The following is a 17703-nucleotide window of genomic DNA, read 5'->3' on the forward strand; positions in this document are numbered from 1 at the left end:
TTGCAGGAGCCCAAGGGGGAGAACTGTGGCTTGGTCCAGGGTTCTGACCTGGATGGAGAGAGGGGGCTGGATTTCAAATTCGCTTAAAAGTAGAATCCAAAATACTTACCTGCAGGTAAGTATCATCTGGTCCCGTTACTGAGCCACTGAGTGCTATGGAGAACTTGATGAGTCTGGATTTTAATTTCCTGATCTCTCTGGAACATCAGTATACAATCTATTCTGATTACACAGGATTCTTGTGAAGAAAAAATAGAATCATCCCTAGGACGCTGTCGGGGAAGTGGGAGAATCCACCCCACCCACGCCTTTTCCTTGAGGTTCTCATGGCTGGTCAAATAATTAAAAAGGCAGGTTAGCAGGAGAAAATCAAACAAAGTTTAATAGCATGCATATATGGGAGAAGTTCAGGAGAAACTGAGTAACTCAGCCAACTGGCTGAGGCTGCCTGTTTGAGGATCTTCAGCTACAGACAAGGAGGACATTTGGGGTCCTGATTTGGGGCTTCAAAGGGGAGGAAGGCAACCCACATGGAAACGGAAAAGCACATGTTTGGTAAATAGAACTTTGATAAGAGTGGGCTTAGCAAGGATCCTTCCAGTCTACTGGATACCCAGAGTTATCTATGGTGATGGCCTGTCCTGGGGACAGGCTTTTATTTTAAATTTCTTTGGGGCAGTTATGGAGGAAAGGTTGAATGTTCTTGCTGAGTCTGAGCCTTTATTGTCTTCAGCTCGAAATAATCCACATACCAGAGTGGCGAATCTTGGGGCGGCCTGCCCTGAACCCCATCAATTCCCTCTTCTGAAACTTCCCTGGAAGTTCCACATATAAAAAGCTGAGCTGGTGGCTGTGGAGAGAAAAGTTGAGTTAGTAGCCGAGGGGTGAGAAATCTACAAAGAAAGAAAAGAACATAGGTTAGAAAGAGGATAAACAAGCAGAAAAGAACAATGTGAAACATTGTGAACAATGTGAAAAATGTAGCACATTTCCCCACACTCCGTTAAACCAGTTCCCCAATCCTGGAAATAAATCAGTCCAATAAAATGTGTGAGCTTCACTTATCTGATGGAAAATGTCAGTCTTCTCTTTTAACAGATGTAAGTTAGATACTACTTGCCCAGTTTGATTCATGTAAAAGCAACATTTTTCACCAATGATTGCACAGGCTCCTCCTTGCTGGGCAGTCAGTGTATCCAGAGCATGTCGATTTTAGAGTACCAGAGAGGCTAGGCTGTTCATCTCTGACTGGAGTATTTTCAAAGTTTGCATGGTGGTGTTGAACTCTTGTTCCATTACCATGGAGAGATTTAAGATCACCTTTTCCAACTTGTAATCTCCAAAACTGGGGAATAAGACTCTCAGTGCTGAAAAGAACTTGGAGTTCTGACACACAAGGAAATTCACAATTTCCCTACTGGCGTGTTTATGTGGCACAATCTTAAGAACAAAGGAACCCAGGTTTGCAATTTGGCTGGCGTTTAGGGTGGAGCATTTAGTGGCAGAAAGGGCCAGGTATCCGAGTCCACAGTGCCCTGACCAATTAGGTGGGGAACCTTTATATACTTTGTTGCCACATAAAATAAAAAGACTAGTGCGGTTTATAGACAAAGTTAGAACTGAATCTAGGTTTCCCATGGTCTGAAGAATTCCATGACCTATGCCACTAGTACTGTCAGTGCCTAAACATCTCCATTTTCCATGTGCTCCTGTCAATCTGTGAGAAAAGAACAGATTGCGGAATAGCTGGTACAGGAGGCCTGCAGTCTGATTTCGGCAGCTATAAAGCCTGGTCTGGTCACCTGACCAACTGAGTCTAGACTTTTGATCCAGCCATATATAGTTTGTGGCACTGGGCAGCTTAACCACACAGGCAGCTGCAGTACTCCAAGTTGTACATGGGTGGCTTGTAAGCCATCCAGAGTATTTGGTGAATTGGCAGATGTTTGTGCCAAGGGGAGTAGTGTAAAAGTCACTTATAACTCCCTTTAGAGGTTTGAAGATGCCACCTGTGGAATCGAACCACAGAGTTTGATTACACTATTGTCCTGGTATGTCACCCAGGAAAGGTCCAGTGTCCTGTTTACTCTCAATGCAGAGGGGAAAACTCACTTATTGTCTTTACCTGGGCAGGGGACAGTCCTGGAGCTGCTAGAGAGTCTTTCTGGGGCCAAATGACTCACCAGGAGAAGAGGCAGAGTGAAGTTTTCCTTGTCAGGAAACCATGCGATGTTGTTCATCCATCTCCACCAGGTGTTCACTTCGGCAGGAAGAAAGACTAGCTCAGGTTCTTTTGCACTATCTAGCTGTTGATATAACCAGCAGTTAGACTGATTAGTTAGCATGGCCAAGACTTGGTAAACCAGCATAAAGGGGTGTTTGGTCTGTGCTCAACCTGTTGAAAAAGAGAGGGTTAGTAAAAGCAAGACACAGGTTGGAAAAGAGCCGATAGTGGAGACTTAGAGAGGGGAAGTAGGGTGGATAGAGACTGGCACCTCCAGTCAGCTTTCTAATAAATGATTAAAGGAATATATATATATGCTAATAGGTGTGTGTGTGTGTGTGTGTGTGTGTGTCTAGGGAACTTTTAGATGCAAAGGGGAGGAAATAGGTGAAAGCAAGTTTTCTTGATCCGTGATATTGGAAAAGCTGTCTACTTTGTGATGTCAGCTGCTTCTGGGGCCTGAGAATTGGCCCTGGAAATCCTTAATTTAAGGTTGCCTGTGGTGACTGTCTCCCAGTTGTCTTGAGAGCGATGTCCTGGGTCTATTTTGTCGCGGCTTGCATGGATCCAGGAAGATTTTTCCTTCATTTTGATGGCAGTGTAGGTGGTCAGTAGGACTTCATAAGGTCCTTGCAAGCAAGGTGACAGTACATTTTTTCTTTTAAAGACCTTGATGTAGATCCAATCTCCTGGTGGAAAGGGATGGCGAGGCTTGTCAGAAGATGGGGCCACGCCTCTTTTACCTGTTGACGATATGCTTCAAATATGCTAGTTAATTTCTGTGTATAGCTAGTCACAGCATCAAATTGTTCCCTTAAATTCCCATAATATTCACTTAATCCAGGAATCAAAGGTTTAGAGATCAATAGGCATTGGGCGTCCAAAAACTATTTCAAAAGGAGTCAATCCATGTCTCCTATTTGGAGTGTTTCAAATCTTTATAAGGGTGAAGGGCAGAGCTTCTGGCCGTTTAAGTTCAGTTTCTTGACAGACCTTTCCTAAAGTCCTTTTTACATCTAGATTTTTACGTTCCATTTGTCCTGATGACTGGGGGTTATACGGGGTATGAAATTTTAATGAGTACCCCAGAGTTTCTGAAGCAAGTGGTTTATCTCTGCTGTAAAATCACTTCCTTGGTCTGATTCAATCCGTAAAGGATGTCAAAATAAGGAATAACTTCAGTTATTAACTTCTTTACCACTGCTGTGGCATGTGTATGTCTAATCGGCTAGCATTCGTCCATCCACTAAACATGCAGATGGTAACCAAACAGTGAGAGTAGCCTAAAGCTGGGGGCTGGGGGCAAGGCTAGAAAGTCCATTTGGAGTGCTGCAAAGGGCACTGTGGGCCTGGGAGGGCTTCCTGGGGTATGCTGGTTTTGCCCAGAAACTTGGTAAGATTTTGAACTAGTGTACTGGGAAATAATTTGGTCAGAAATTTTATGGATGCCAGGGCAAAACCAATTGTCTTTTAGCTTAACTACTCCCCGTTTGCACATATGTCCCATTTGGTGGGAAATAAGTGCAAGCCAAAAAGTCAAAAGAAAAGGAGCTACAGGAAGTCCATTTGGCCCAATATATAATCCATCTGATAATTGTTCAGCATCCTTTTGTATCCAATTGTCTTTTTCAGATTGTGGGGCATTTGCCTGATAGTTAATGATATCAGTTAGGGATAAAGGCAGGTTTAAAAGTTGGGTGGGAAAAGGATAAGGGGGTCCATTGTTAGCTGCATGTTTAACAGCTCTGTCAGCGCTGTCATTTCCTAAAGATATGAAATCGGTCTCCTTAGTATGGGCTGAGTGATGAACAATGGCAATTTTAGAAGGGAAGTGAATAGCTTGTAATAAGGCTGCTATTAAACATCCATTAGCAATGGGAGTTCCTGAAGAAGTTACGAATCCATGGGATTTCCAAATTGGGCCAAAAGCATGGCAGACTCCAAAAGCATATCTGGAGTCTGTAAATAGTGGCAGTTTTCCCTTTTGCTAATGTGCAAGCTATAGTAAGAGCTATAAGTTCAGCAACTTGGGCTGATTTTACAGTGGGCAGAGAATAAACTTAAAGCATTTCATATGGGGAAACTATGGCATAACCAGTTATTATGTTTCCCTGGAAATTTCACTTACAGGAGCCATCACAAAACAGAAGTAAGTCTGGATTGTCTAAAGGGATGTCCAAGAGATACTCATGGCTTTGAGACCGTTTCTATAGTTGCCAGGCAATCACGTGGAATGGAGTGGGGCTCTCTATCATCAGGGAGGGGCAGTAAAGTAGCTGGATTTAAAGTGTTACAATGATGTAAGACGATGGAAAGGTTGGTTAAAAGAGCCTGCTCATAGATGGTCTGTCACCATGTAGAGAGGTGTTGGGTCCTCAGTACTTGTAAAATAGCAGACACAGCATGGGGAACATAGAGCTGAATGGGAGAGCCTAATGTTAAAGTACTGGCTTTGTCAATCAAGGTGGCAGCTGTGGCCACCGCACATAAGCATCGGGTCATACATGATGCCACAGGGCCTAGTTGGCATGCGAAATATCCTATAGGACATATTTGAGAGGCAAAAGATTGTTCTAGACTGCCTGCACCAGTTCCATTATTTTCATGACAGTATAGATGAAAAGGTTTGTCAAAATTAGGTAAGCCAAGAGCCGGAGGCTTGCACAAAGCTAATTTTAAAGCTTCAAAAGAGGTTAATGCCTCTGAAGTCCAGGAAATAGGCTCTGGAGTGATATCTGGGAGAAGAGCATATAGGAGTTTAGCAAGGGCTGCAAAATTAGGACTCCATTGGAGGCAGTAACCACCTGCCCCAGGAATTTACATAACTGTTTTTTCATTTTGGGAAGAGGGATGGACAAAATTGACTCAAGGCACTTGGGGGTTAGCTTTTGAAGGCCTTGAGATATCTCATGCCCTAAGGAGGTAACAGCTGTTTGCACCCACTAAAGTTTAGATCTGGAGGCTTTATGGTCTCGTTCAGCGAGTGCCTTCAGGAGAATGAGGGGTCTGTAAGGGCTCCCTGCTCGGTTTGATTACAAAGTAGAAGGTCACCCACATGTTGAACAAGAGTGGAGCCTTGAGTAAAGGCCACAGAATGCAAGTCAGCTTTAAGGACTTGGGAAAATATTGAGGGGGACTCACAATATCCCTGAGGTATGCGAGTCCATGTTAATGGTCTCCCTTTAAATGTCAATGCAAAAAGAAGCTGTGAGTCAGTGTGCAATGGGATTGAGAAGAAAGCAGAGCAAAGGTCAGTGACTGTAAACCAGGCTGTATCGGCAGGTATTGAGGTCAAGGATGACAGCCGGATTTGGGACCACAGGACGCCCATGAATTACAAAAGTGTTTATGGCTCTGAGGTCTTGTACAAATCTATAGATCTGGTTCCCATCTGAGTAAAGTGTGTCTTCTTTTTTTACTGACAAGATTGGAGTGTTACAGGGTGAGGAAGTAAGAACTAGTACACCCTGTTGCAAAAGGGAGTCTATTATGGCTTCAATTCCTCGCTCTGCATCTCCAGAGAGCGGGTATTAGGCTACTGATGGAAATGTTTATTCTTTTTCCAAGTAACGTGCACGGGTTCTGCACTAAGCAACAATCCTACCTCATTTGAATGTGTGGCCTAGAGACTAATTTGAACATCTTTTAGAGACTCATCTTTTTCAGAAGAATTTAAATCAGGATAAGTTTCTAGCAAGGAAAGTAGGAGACTTGGGGTTTGGTCAGAGGGCAAGAAGATAAAAACACTTTTTAAATTGCAATTTATAGTAGCGTTAAATTTACATAACAAATCTTTGCCAAAGAGGTTTGCTGGTGAACAGTCAGAGACCAGAACAGCATGACGAGCCGTAAGGGAGCCTAAAGATACTGGAGTGGGCTGAGATATGGACAGTGAAATAGGCTGCCCAGAGACTCCAACAGCTTGAATAGACTCAGAGGTGACAAGTAGAAATAAATCCTTCGAACGGATTGTAGAGAAAGTCACACCAGTATCAACTAAAAAATCCAGTTCCCGATCCTCTATTTCAAGGTTAACGGTGGCTCAGGGATGCGACTGAGGATGAGCTGACCCCATCATTTTAGGGAGAAATGCCCCTCAGGAGGAGAAAAATGAGACTTTTTCATCTGGGGGTTCTGGGGCCAAGCAAGGATATTTTTTAAATTTTCCCTTCACTTAAGAGCAAGATATTCTCTTTCCTAATGCCCTGGTTTCTTGCAATACCTGCAATTGTCTGAGGCCAATAGGGAGGCCTCTGAGCGGGCTTTAGTTTACTTTCAGAGTTGCCTTTTTTCTTCTCAAAAGATTCAACCTGTAAAGCGAGACGAGTTGTCTTTAATTCTCTTTTACTTTTGCTTTCCTGCTGACTATTTTCAAAGAATTGTGTAGCAGCCTCCATTATTACGCTTAATGGTTGCCCTGACCAACCAACCACACTATTTTGAATGTTTTTTTATATCAGGAAGAAAGTTTCCTACTAAAGCAGAAATTTTAGGAGAGTCCTACGTCTGGGGCTTCAGGGTTTAATGCAGTGTGCTTTGAAAAGTGTGTATAAATGTTCAACAAAGGCTTTTGGACATCCCCCTTCATTCTGAGCACGTAATTCAATTTTTGGCCAATTAACTTTGGGAGGAAACGCCTCTAAAATCGCTCCTACTAAACCTTGAGTATCAGCCTCTAGTTGTGCCACTTCCTGTTCATTTGCAGGAGGGCCTGGGAGAAGGTCTGGCCATTTATTTCCCCTGTGAGGGGGGTTTTCTCCCGGGGGGGGGGTCATCTGGCCTGTCTGATAACTACAGTGTAACCATAGTCTGGAAGAACGCCCCTTAGCAGCCAGTCAAGATCTCTGTGGGTGGGGTTATGAATAGCCACTAATCTTTCTAATTCCTCTCTAGACCTAGTAGGATCTTCTGACAATGGAGGCAGGAGAGTTTTATAATTCAATAGATCAGCTGCTGTCCAGGGGACATGCATTCTCTGCGGCGGTGGTCCAGGATACATCTGCAATGGACACTGCATAGAAACCCCCAAAGCTGGCAAAGCCTGATTACAGAGCCCTGGAAAGTAAGAGTTGTAAGGGACAGCAAAGCGAACCTTTCTGCTTTTTCTGGCCACTTCTACTAAATTCACTTCCTGGCTTTCAGCATTTACACAAGTAACCTATATGCATCTCACTTGGAGTTCAGGCCTGCATGCCCTCTGTAAGTCTTCTTCTCGAGAGAGAAGTTAAAACAGGCAATTAAATGCCCTTTGGAGAAGCTGGCATTCTAGGATCTAAGGGAACTGGCTGAGGAGCTGGCTGAGGAGCTAAGGCCTGAGGGGGTCGGTTTGAACCAGGGGCCCAGAGATCCAACACATCTTCTGGGGAATCAGGGACAGGGAGCTGGTGATATAGGGGAGCATGGGAGGGAGGAGAAGGCGAATTTTCATTGAATTTGCTTTTTAATCATTGCTCTAAGTCTGACTTCTGTCAATTTATTAAGAGATTCCTTAAGGCTAGCCATTATATTTTTTGGGGCTTTCTTTTCAATTCGATCTTCCCATAAATACCAATAAGGCAGCTGCTTGTTAAGAGAGCTCTCTAAAATACTTTTCAAATATAGAAGTTTTTCCAATTCAAAAGATCTGTCATCTGGCCATTGACAAGTAAGATCTCCATTTGCATGTTTATTCCAACAGTAACTCAACCCAATAAGGCTTTTTAAGGAAAGACCCGGAGGTAACTTTCCAGGCTCAGAATAAATCTTTACCATGGACACAAGAGGCGTCCTCGGAGAGGGCGCAGATGATGTAGCCCCATGATCCAAGAGTTCACTCCCAGAGCTAGTCAGAGAAAGGAAAGACCTTCGTTGCACAGGCGCTAAGGATGGTGTAGTGAAAACGGTGTCTCCGGTCTCCCACGAGAGCGTGGGAGACCTCCAGTCACAGACCCACTAATCTGTGACACTGGGCAGGCGCTACTGGAAGGGGATTTTTCTAGCATTATCAAGCAACGAAGGTTGAGACAACAAAGGCCCTTATGAACTGGGCCCTTTATGACAAACTCCCCTGAGAGCTTGGCAAAGCCAAACAAAGAGAGAGCTTGGAACCCCAGTCTATTTGACTGGCCACCCAGTAAATGCACCTTCCGTATGGTAGAGATTAAGGAAAATATTCTCACTGGTCAAGAAGGCAAATTCTCAGGACACAGAACAAGAGGGAAGGAAAAACCTCATCTGTTTTTTTTCTTATATGCACAATGACAGCTTTAGCTAAGCTTTGGGTCTCTTGGAGCCAGAATAATAAATGACAGCTTTAGCTAAGCTTTGGGTCTCTTGGAGCCAGAATAATAACTAGGAGGGAGGTGCTGTGGGGTTGGGGATCATGTGTGTTTTACAGAGTACCTTGTCATTGCATGGACATTTTCTTGAAGTTGGTTGGGGACCTGTGTCATCTACCCCATTCCATGACTAATTTGTCCTTCCACGGGAGACTTCTTGAGGTAGTGAGCATCCTAACGGCTCTCAACTGCATGACCTGCGCCCACCACATTTGCAGCCTATTTGGCTTCCAAGATGCTCTTAGCAATAGCTGTCACTTCATGTGCGCATTAACCCACAGCAAAGTTTATCTAAATAAATGCCAGTCTGGTGAGACCACAAACTCACCAGCCTGTGGGGCCGGCAGGAAAAGAGGCTTATAAGGTATATGCCTACATCCCACCCTATGGTATTTCCTTCTTATGACACACGACACAAAAGACAGAAACAAAAGAAAAATCACAGTAGCTATCTCTAGGAGAAAAAGGATCAATAAAGCCAAGAGTACTCTAACAAATTTACGAGAGTCACACAAGAAACTAGTTTCCTAAATATTTTCTCCTGCTAATCTAAATTTAGAAAGAAAAACAATTCCCACCACTTGCTTCCACTGGACCCTGCAGACAGACATTCCGGCGGGCTGACATGGTGAGAAATCTTACCTTTTGCCAGCGTTCATCAGGAGACCCGGGATCTCCTCATCTGCAGTGGCCCCAGGGAAGAAGCAGTTGTTCCAGCCAGAGAAGGCAACTTGCTAGCCTGTGGGGATCTTGCTGGTGACAGCAAAACTGTCAGGGAAGTGGGAGAATTCGCCTCCACTTTTCCTTAAGGTTCTTATGGCTGGTCAAATAATTAAAGAGGCAGGTTAGCAGGAGAAAATCAAACAAAGTTTAATAGCACATATACTCAGTTTCAGGAGAAACTGAGTAACTCAGCCAACTGGCTGAGGCTGCCTGTTAGGGATCTTCAACTACAGACAAGGAGGACATTTGGGGTAGTGATTTGGGGTTCAAAGGGGAGGAAGGCAACTCATATGGAAATGGAAAAGCAAATGTTTGGTAAATAGAACTTTGATAAGAGTGGGCTTAGCAAGGATCCTCCCAGTCTATCAGATACCCAGAGTTATCTATGGTGATGGCCTGTCCTGGGGACAAGCCTTTATTTAAATTTATTTTAGGCAGTTAGGGGGGAAAGGTCAAATGTTCTTCCTGAGTCTGAGCCTTTGTTGTCTTCAAATCGAAATAATCCACATACCAGAGTGGGGAATCTTGGGGCAACCTACCCTGAATCCCATCAAAGTCTTTATGAAAATATCAAATGCAATGGAAATGCCAAGGTGCTAGTTACAGCTTTGTCCTAGGAGTGGAAGTCACTGACATCAATTTCAAAAGGTTGTCAAAGGTAAATGAACAGATAATATTATACTGAGTGTCAATATCTAGACTATTTACTTCTCAGTAAGAATTGATGTCTTGGGTCTGACTCCGTGATTTATTAGCTTAGTAATCTTGAAAATGCCAATAATATCAGATCATGTACTATGTGCCAAACACTATGCTTAATGAGCACTTTGCACACTTTACCTCATTTACTCCTTACAACAATCAGGTGAGTACGACTTCTTGTCCTCCTTTATAGAGAAGGAAGCTATAGCTCAATGAGATTAGGTTATTTGACCTCCCTGAATAACTAGAACTCTGGCACTAGAACTTAATAACCAGGGTCTCTGGAAGAACCAGAACTCAAACCAGGTTCTCAATACCAAGCTTAGCTCTCCATGTGTCAATTTCCACTTCTTGACACAGATGTAACCCTGCCAACTTTACACATCGGTTAGGAAAATCAAATAAAAAAATAGCATGTGTAAAATATTTCTGTAAACTGTAGTGCATTTTAGCAAATATATGAGATTTAAGATGAGGTAAGCTCTGTGTGTTTTATTCTATAAGATGGGCATTGGTTGGATGCTTAGAAATCTGAATGTCCTGCTGAGGCCTGAAGATATGCTTTTTCTTTAGCATCTTTGCATACTTTTCTGTTTTTCATTGTTTAATCTGTGTTTCCTTTCCTGGGTCCTCTCTGAGGTGATCTGCTTGAGATAACATGTTTTTGTCTGCTACTCAGTCTGTTATTTCAGAGCTGTCATTGATCAGCTGGCAACTTTTTACATGTCTTGAGATGATGCAATTTGAGATTAAGGTCTGTGCCAGCAGCTAAGAAATGTACTTCAAAATGTCGTCATAGATACAAAGTCCCAGTTAAGGTCACATCCTGTTTGGTGTGTGAGGGAGAACATCTTTTTCTCATTTTTGACTGTGCTTAAAACAGAAAACAATTTAGAAAAATTGGGAATTACTCATACAATTCATAACCAAAGAACTCCATATTCTTATTGAAAATATGCAAATGAAAAGATTCATTTAGATGAAGCAGAAAATTGATACAAAGAGTTAACAGATAATACTTTCCTTTTCAGATTTAGACATACAAGTGACATCCCTGAGCATTTCAGGCATGTTATTGACTGATTGGGAGAGTCTGTAGAAACATACAAATATTCTAATGTGTATTTTGTCCAGTCAAGGATATAAAAATTCAGTAGCACACGTGGATGTGGCCTATTTGATCCTATCTTTCACATGGCATGTGGGTCCCTAGTGGAGGCTTAGATGTTGATCGCACTTCTTGCAGGGTAAGATCATGTTGGACTTGAGAAAAACCCAGTTTGTGACGAGTTATATAGCCATTAAGGAATAACTTAAATTAGCTGTATGCTACTTCCATTTAAGGGGATATTGACACATTCTAGACTCTTCTAGTTCTTCAGTTGTGATCAGCTAAGCAAGGCCAAATCCTCATCCAGGAAAGAAAACAGTTAGAATCCGGATCTCCCTGGACAAAATTTCTGCCTACATATTTTCTCTACTCCAAGAAGCCTAAACACGGTCACTTATGAACTGCTCAAGTACTTTAGAAAGCCTAACAACAAGAGAGGAGCTGAAGTTTTTATTGAAAATTAGAATCTCAAGTGAATAGAACCATTTATGTGCAAAACTCTCATTGGGAATTTTATACTCTGACTCAGAGTTATATAGACCTTAAGGATCAACGCAATGGAGCTTAAGGTAAGCACAGTGATGCCAAAGACAACAGTGGCCTTTGCCAAGACCCTACCCAGTTGTAATCACCAGATCTGCCAATCAATCCAGTCACTAGCAAAAGGTTAGTGTCCAACAATGGTCTCTGCACTGTGTGCAGTGTGAAGCAAAAAAGGACACAAACTCTGTCCTCAAGGTTCTTGAGATCCAGCTGAGGAGAGAAGACATGTGCACAAATGAAATGCAAGGTCGTAGCAATTAACAACAAAGTGATACAACAAATTCTACTCAAGTTGAGCCCCTCAATTTGCTCAATTAATATAAATGGCTTACATTTATTTAGGAGCTTCATGATAATCTTGGACAAACAAAAACTAAACTCAATTAGAAGAGAGCTAATGTCTCACCAAGGCATTCATGATCGCACTGGCATGATGCTTTTTGAATTGATCATTGAGGATGGGAAGGATTTGGGCAGAGGAGGAGAAGGGCTTTCCAGTGAGAGATTAGTGGAAGCAATGACAGTTTTTGAGCCCAGGCCAACAGTAAAGGAACTTAGACTGGAAGAAGACGGAATGTGATTAGGAGTCGTTAAACCTGTTTTCTCTTAAGTTTTCATATTTGACTTTTCAAAAACATTCAACTCCATATCAACTTCTCAATTTTCCTTGCAGAATAAATGTGGTACTGTCCTCACTGGAGCCTGGTCCGTACTCCATGCTGAGGTTTAGACATGGGTGTATCTGGTGAAATGGGTCTTACAGAAATCTCTGCCTGAAACCAAGGAAGCTTCAGGAGGTTCTGGGTGAGGATTTGGGTGTCTTATAGGCCTAAATTCAAATCCTGGTGCTGTCAAATCCTTGAGCAAGTTGCTTTACCTTGCTAAATCTCAGTTGTCTCATGAACAAAATGGAGATTTATTGATCTAACAAATATTTATTGAACACTTACTCTATTTCAGACTCGGGTCTAGGTGTTGGGGAGATAGCAGGGAACAAAAGAGAGGAAATTCCTTGCCTTCCTGGAGATAATGACAATATCTGCCTCAGAGGATTTAGCTGAGATCAAAAGACATAAAGCACTTAGCACGGTGCCAACACACGGCTAGTGCTCTGTGACTGTTAGTAAGTGTTGTTGAGTCAGGCAGAGACGTATGGTTCAGTAAGGAGGACTTAGTCATCAGAGGAAGAATGCAATTATTCATAATTGTTATTCATATATAGACCCCACTATGCGTTTATGCAAAATCTGAATAGAGGTGAGGATCAGGAAACTTGAGTGAAATCAGAAGCAACTAACTCACCAGGAAACTTCAGAAGACACTGGCTTCTTGGTTGGAGGCCATGTGGCAAAGTTGACTACAAAAAAGGGGAGAGTCAATCCTTCTGCCTCTGCCTGAAACAGCATGGCTTTATCACCTTAGGGGCTGTGGTGGATAGTGTGGTGGATTGTTAGGCAGCAAGAATGATAATGAAGGTAGCAGGCAGCATGTGGTAATGCTCAGAGGAAGCAAACAGTGGAACATATGGAAACAGCTGTGGTGCCCAGAAGATGCAGAGATAGGACATTCACTAGGGAGGAACCAGAACAAGTAGAGAAAACATAGTGTTCTTTTTGTGGTAACTGACCAAACTTGTTCGCTATTCACCTCCGGGACTTGTGGGAACCCACAGGAAGGAGGAGCTCTCTCCAGAAGTAGAAGCCCTGCAAAACAGGTAAAGGAAAGAGTCAGAGAACGATGCTTGTCTTGATTCCTGCATGACGCTACTAAAGCCTTGGTGGTGTATGCCATCTTCATACACAGTTGTATGACAAATAGCACAAATGGTGGAACAGTGCTATACTGGCTATCCTGCTTATAAATAAATGCTGAGAAGAGATCTTCATCAGAAGAAATGGCATGTTCTACAGTAAAAATTACCAAAGGCATTCATATGGGTGTGTTTGGAGCAACAGTATAAAAAATGAACAAGAAAAATGATCAAATGAGTATAGAGGTCAATGTCTGCCCCTAAATGAATATCTAGTAAATAGTAAATGTACAAAATGAATGAGATCAATTGTGGAGAAAAATCAATATGGCTGTGTGTGAGAACATTAACTTTAATGGTTCTCATTTTTATGTATAAATTCTACTTTAAAAAAGAGCAATAAAACAACTTAGGCTGGCTGGCCCTTTGCTATTTTTCTTACATGGTGGCTGTATTTCTGTGGCTCAACCTAATTCCTAGGCATCCAAAACCAGAGGAACAACAGTTTCACCTCAGGATTCCAAATAACCAGTTTGACTTCTTTTTATGGTGAACTGACTGTTTTGAAATCAGATTATTTACAATCCACCTTGATTTGATTGTTATGATTAAATTCATTCGTTCATCAAATATTTATCAAATTCTTTCTATGCACCCAGCAAGCACTGTTACAGGCACTGAAGACACATGGGTAAACAAAGCAGATAAAGTTTCTGCTCCCATGGAAATTATATTTTAGATGTGAGACAGACCGTAAAGAAGAAAACAAATAACAATCAAGATGACTTCACAAAGTAGTAATGCTATAAATAATACAAATAAAGTAATACACTAAACAGAGTTTATGTCTGGTAGGAGGACGCTCATGCTTATGTACTATATGAGGTAGGGATACCTGGGAAAAGTATTCTAAAAAGGTGAGCTTTTGAGATCTGATTGATGAGGAACCAGCCATGTGAAAAGTGTGGGAAGAACATTCTAGGCAGGGTGAATGGCAAGTGAAACAGCTGTGTCGGAAATAAGCTTGGGGAGAATAAATTCTTGAAACAGAAGGCCAGTAAGTTGGAGCATAATCAAAAAGTTGGAGAGTAGTAAGAAATGAGATTAGAGAGAGAAGAAAGGGCCAGAACAAGGTATACTTTCTAGGCCTTGGAAATGAGATTACATTTTATCTTGAGTGCATTGGAAAACCATTGGATGATATTAAGGAGTCTGTGAAATGACTTACTTTAATTCTTTAATGGATTATTTTGGCTTCAGTGTAGAGGATGTGTTGATCAATAAATCTCTGACTTAATAACTGCATGTTTAGATAGTAACTTACAATTCAAGTGCCAAATTCAAATGTCAAAATTCATTCACTCAACAAATATTTGTTGAGCACTCCATGCTATGCATTGGGAATACAGAGGCAAATAAGATGTTGCCTCTGCCATCAAGAATCTCACAGTCTAACAAAAAATACAGAAATTAAACAATAATCAATTACAGTTTTGACTTTACCCAGGTGAAGTTACAGATGCTCCTACCTAATTTGAATTTAACATGGACTAGAGGATTAAAATCTATGACTCTCCACTGAAAACGCTCCATTTTTGCCAGAGTCTGCTGATTAGCAAAAGCCTTTATATTAGGCAGGCCTTCTTCAGTTGCAACAGATGAAAAATCAAATCAAACTAGTTTAAGACAAGAAGTGCATGGGGGATTTATTACTTCATGTAACTGAACATTCCAAATCTGAACAGGCATGGCTCGGGTCAATTTGACTAGCTTGAGGAGTCAGACAATGAAATCCAGTGCAGCCAGAGTGCCTGGAAAATAAAGGTGACAATTTTGGAAAGGAAGGTGGCATAAAACTCCCCAAACCTATAAATAATCTCTGCCCAAATTTTTTGGTGATCCCTAAACTTTTCATGAACCAAAGAAGCTCCAAAGTTCTGAATGTAAAGCAGCAGATGGAAGACTAAAAAAGTTGAGCAGTTTCAACAGCTGCCCACCACAGAGAAGACAAGAGTTTGGACTTTGAGTTCTATCTCAAATACTTCTAAGACGTAAAAGAAAATATGCTTACAATGAGAGAAATTATGTAAAAACCCAGAGCAGATGTGGAAACTATAAGAACCAAATCAAAATTTTAGAGCTATAAAGTATAGTATCTGAAATGACAAATTTCCTGGTTAGACTTGATGGCAGGTTGGCAGACGAAAGAATCAGTAAACAAAAACAAATAGTTCATCACTATCTGACCTGCACTACAAGAAATACTAAAGAAAGTTCTGTAGGATAGAATGACACCAAGGAAATATTGTATGGAAACTTGTATCTATAAGAAGAAAGAAAGAACACTTCAAATAATACATATATGATTGTTTTCTTCTCTTAATTTCTTTAAAGGTTATGTGGTCATTCAAAGAAAAACTATAACATGTATTATGTGATTTATTATATGCCTATGCAAAACATAAAGTAACGATAGCACAAAAGCCAGAAAGTAACTGAAGCTATATTATTGCAACTTTCTAGTATTTTACTACATGTCATACAAGTTAATTCTAAGAATACTGTAATAAGTTAAGGATAAATATTGTCATTCTAGAGCAGCCACTAAAATAATGCTAATAGGTTTAGCTAAAAAGTTGACAGAAGAGCCAGCTCTGATGGCCTAGAGGTTAAAGTTTGGCCCACTCTTCTTCAGTGGCCCGGGTTCGGTTCCCAGGCACAGAACCAGACCACTCGTCTGTCAGTAGACATGCAGTGGTGGTGGCTCACAAAGAAGAGCTAGAAGAACTTATGACTATACACAACTGTCTACTGGGGCTTTGAGGGGGAAGGAAAAAGGAGGAAGATTGGCACAGATGTTAGCATAGGGCAAATCTTCCCCTGCAAAGAAAAAAAAACTAGAGAAAAAAAGTCAACAGAGGCATTAAACTGGAGCATTAAAAATATTTATTAACAACCTTAGGAAAGTAAGAAGGGAGTAAAGGAAGAAAAGGCTGGCAGGAAAATGAAAAACAGATTACAAAAGTGTAGTTAAGTCCAACTATATTGATAGTTAAATTTTAATAGACTAAATACTCCAATTAAAAGGTAGTGATTGTTAGATTGGATTTACTAAAAGACTCAACTATATGTTGTCTACAAGAAACTGACTTTAAGTATAATGGCATAGATAGGTTAAAACTAAAAGGCTAAAGAAAGAAATGTCATGCAAACAGCAGGTGAGGCTTATATTAACAGAAGAAACATATGGACTTATAGACAAGAAGAATTATTAGAGATAAAGAGGAACATGTCATAATGATAAATACGTCAATTTATCAGAAAAGTATAACAATCATAGAGGCCTAATAACAAAGCTTTAAAATATATGAAGGAAAAACTTATAAAATTAAGGGAAGAAAAAGATAAATCCCCAAAGTTGGAGATTTTAATACCCTGAGCTAATTGACATTTATAGATTTCACCCAAATTGTAGAATGCACATTTTTTAAATCTATATGCTAAGCTAAAAATAAGTTTCAATAGATTTCAAAAAATTTGAAGACTTGCAAAATATATTCTCTGACTAAAATGGAATACGTTAGAAATCAACAAAAAAAAAGATGTTGAGAAATCCCAAATATTTGTACATAAAACAAAGCACACTTCTTAATAATCTATAGGTTGAAGAAGAAATGACAAAGAGTATTAGAAAACATTAGAAAAAATGAATGTACAGCATATTAAATGAAATGATCAAGGTTAAAGTCAAAAACAGTAGGACGATATAAATCCCTTGATAAGTTTCACTAAAAAGTACAAAACACCATTTTTGTAACATGCTTGCAAAAAAAATGTATAGCCTTATTCTAATCATGAGAAAATATCAGACAAACCCAAATTGAGGGACATTCTACACAATAATTGAGTAGTATTCTTCAAAATTGTTAAGGTCAAGAAAGACAAGGAAAGACTGAGGAGCTGTCACATATTGGAGGAGAACAAGGAAAAATAACAGAACAAAAAGATTCTGGAAAAACTAGTGAAATTCAGAAAATGTCCATAGTTTGGTTAATAGTGTTGTACAGATATTGATTTACTGGTTTTGATAGTTGTCCTAAGGTTCTGTAAGGCATTAGCATTAGGGGAAGCGGAGGAAGGGTATACATGAACTCTGTGTACTCTTACTAAAAAAAAAAAACTTCTTTTTAATCTAAAATTAGTAAAAAGTTAAAAAAAATTGTGGGATGCATCTAAAACAATGCTTAGAGGGAAATTTGTAGCATAAAACAATTTATAACTTCAAGTGTTTATATTAGAAAAGAAGAGTTTAAATTCAATGATTGAAATTTCT

General features: G+C 40.6%; 1 long non-coding RNA gene across 2 annotated transcripts in view; it reads right to left on the reverse strand.

The window, feature by feature from the left end:
- Positions 1-327: 327 nt before the first annotated feature.
- The window catches only part of LOC111767740 (uncharacterized), a 29239-nt gene continuing 11863 nt past the window's right edge, over positions 328-17703 (reverse strand). The window contains exons 3-6 of one of the 2 annotated variants that reach the window (XR_002799544.2): positions 12923-13323; positions 9184-9361; positions 2184-2913; positions 328-850 (exon numbers count right to left, since the gene is read on the reverse strand). This is a non-coding gene — a long non-coding RNA (uncharacterized lncRNA). The remainder of the gene's footprint in view (positions 851-2183; positions 2914-9183; positions 9362-12922; positions 13324-17703) is intronic. The other variant, XR_011425022.1, reaches the window with a different exon arrangement.

The sequence above is a fragment of the Equus caballus genome, chromosome 14 (genome assembly GCF_041296265.1).
Source record: "Equus caballus isolate H_3958 breed thoroughbred chromosome 14, TB-T2T, whole genome shotgun sequence".
Taxonomy (NCBI): domain Eukaryota; kingdom Metazoa; phylum Chordata; class Mammalia; order Perissodactyla; family Equidae; genus Equus; species Equus caballus.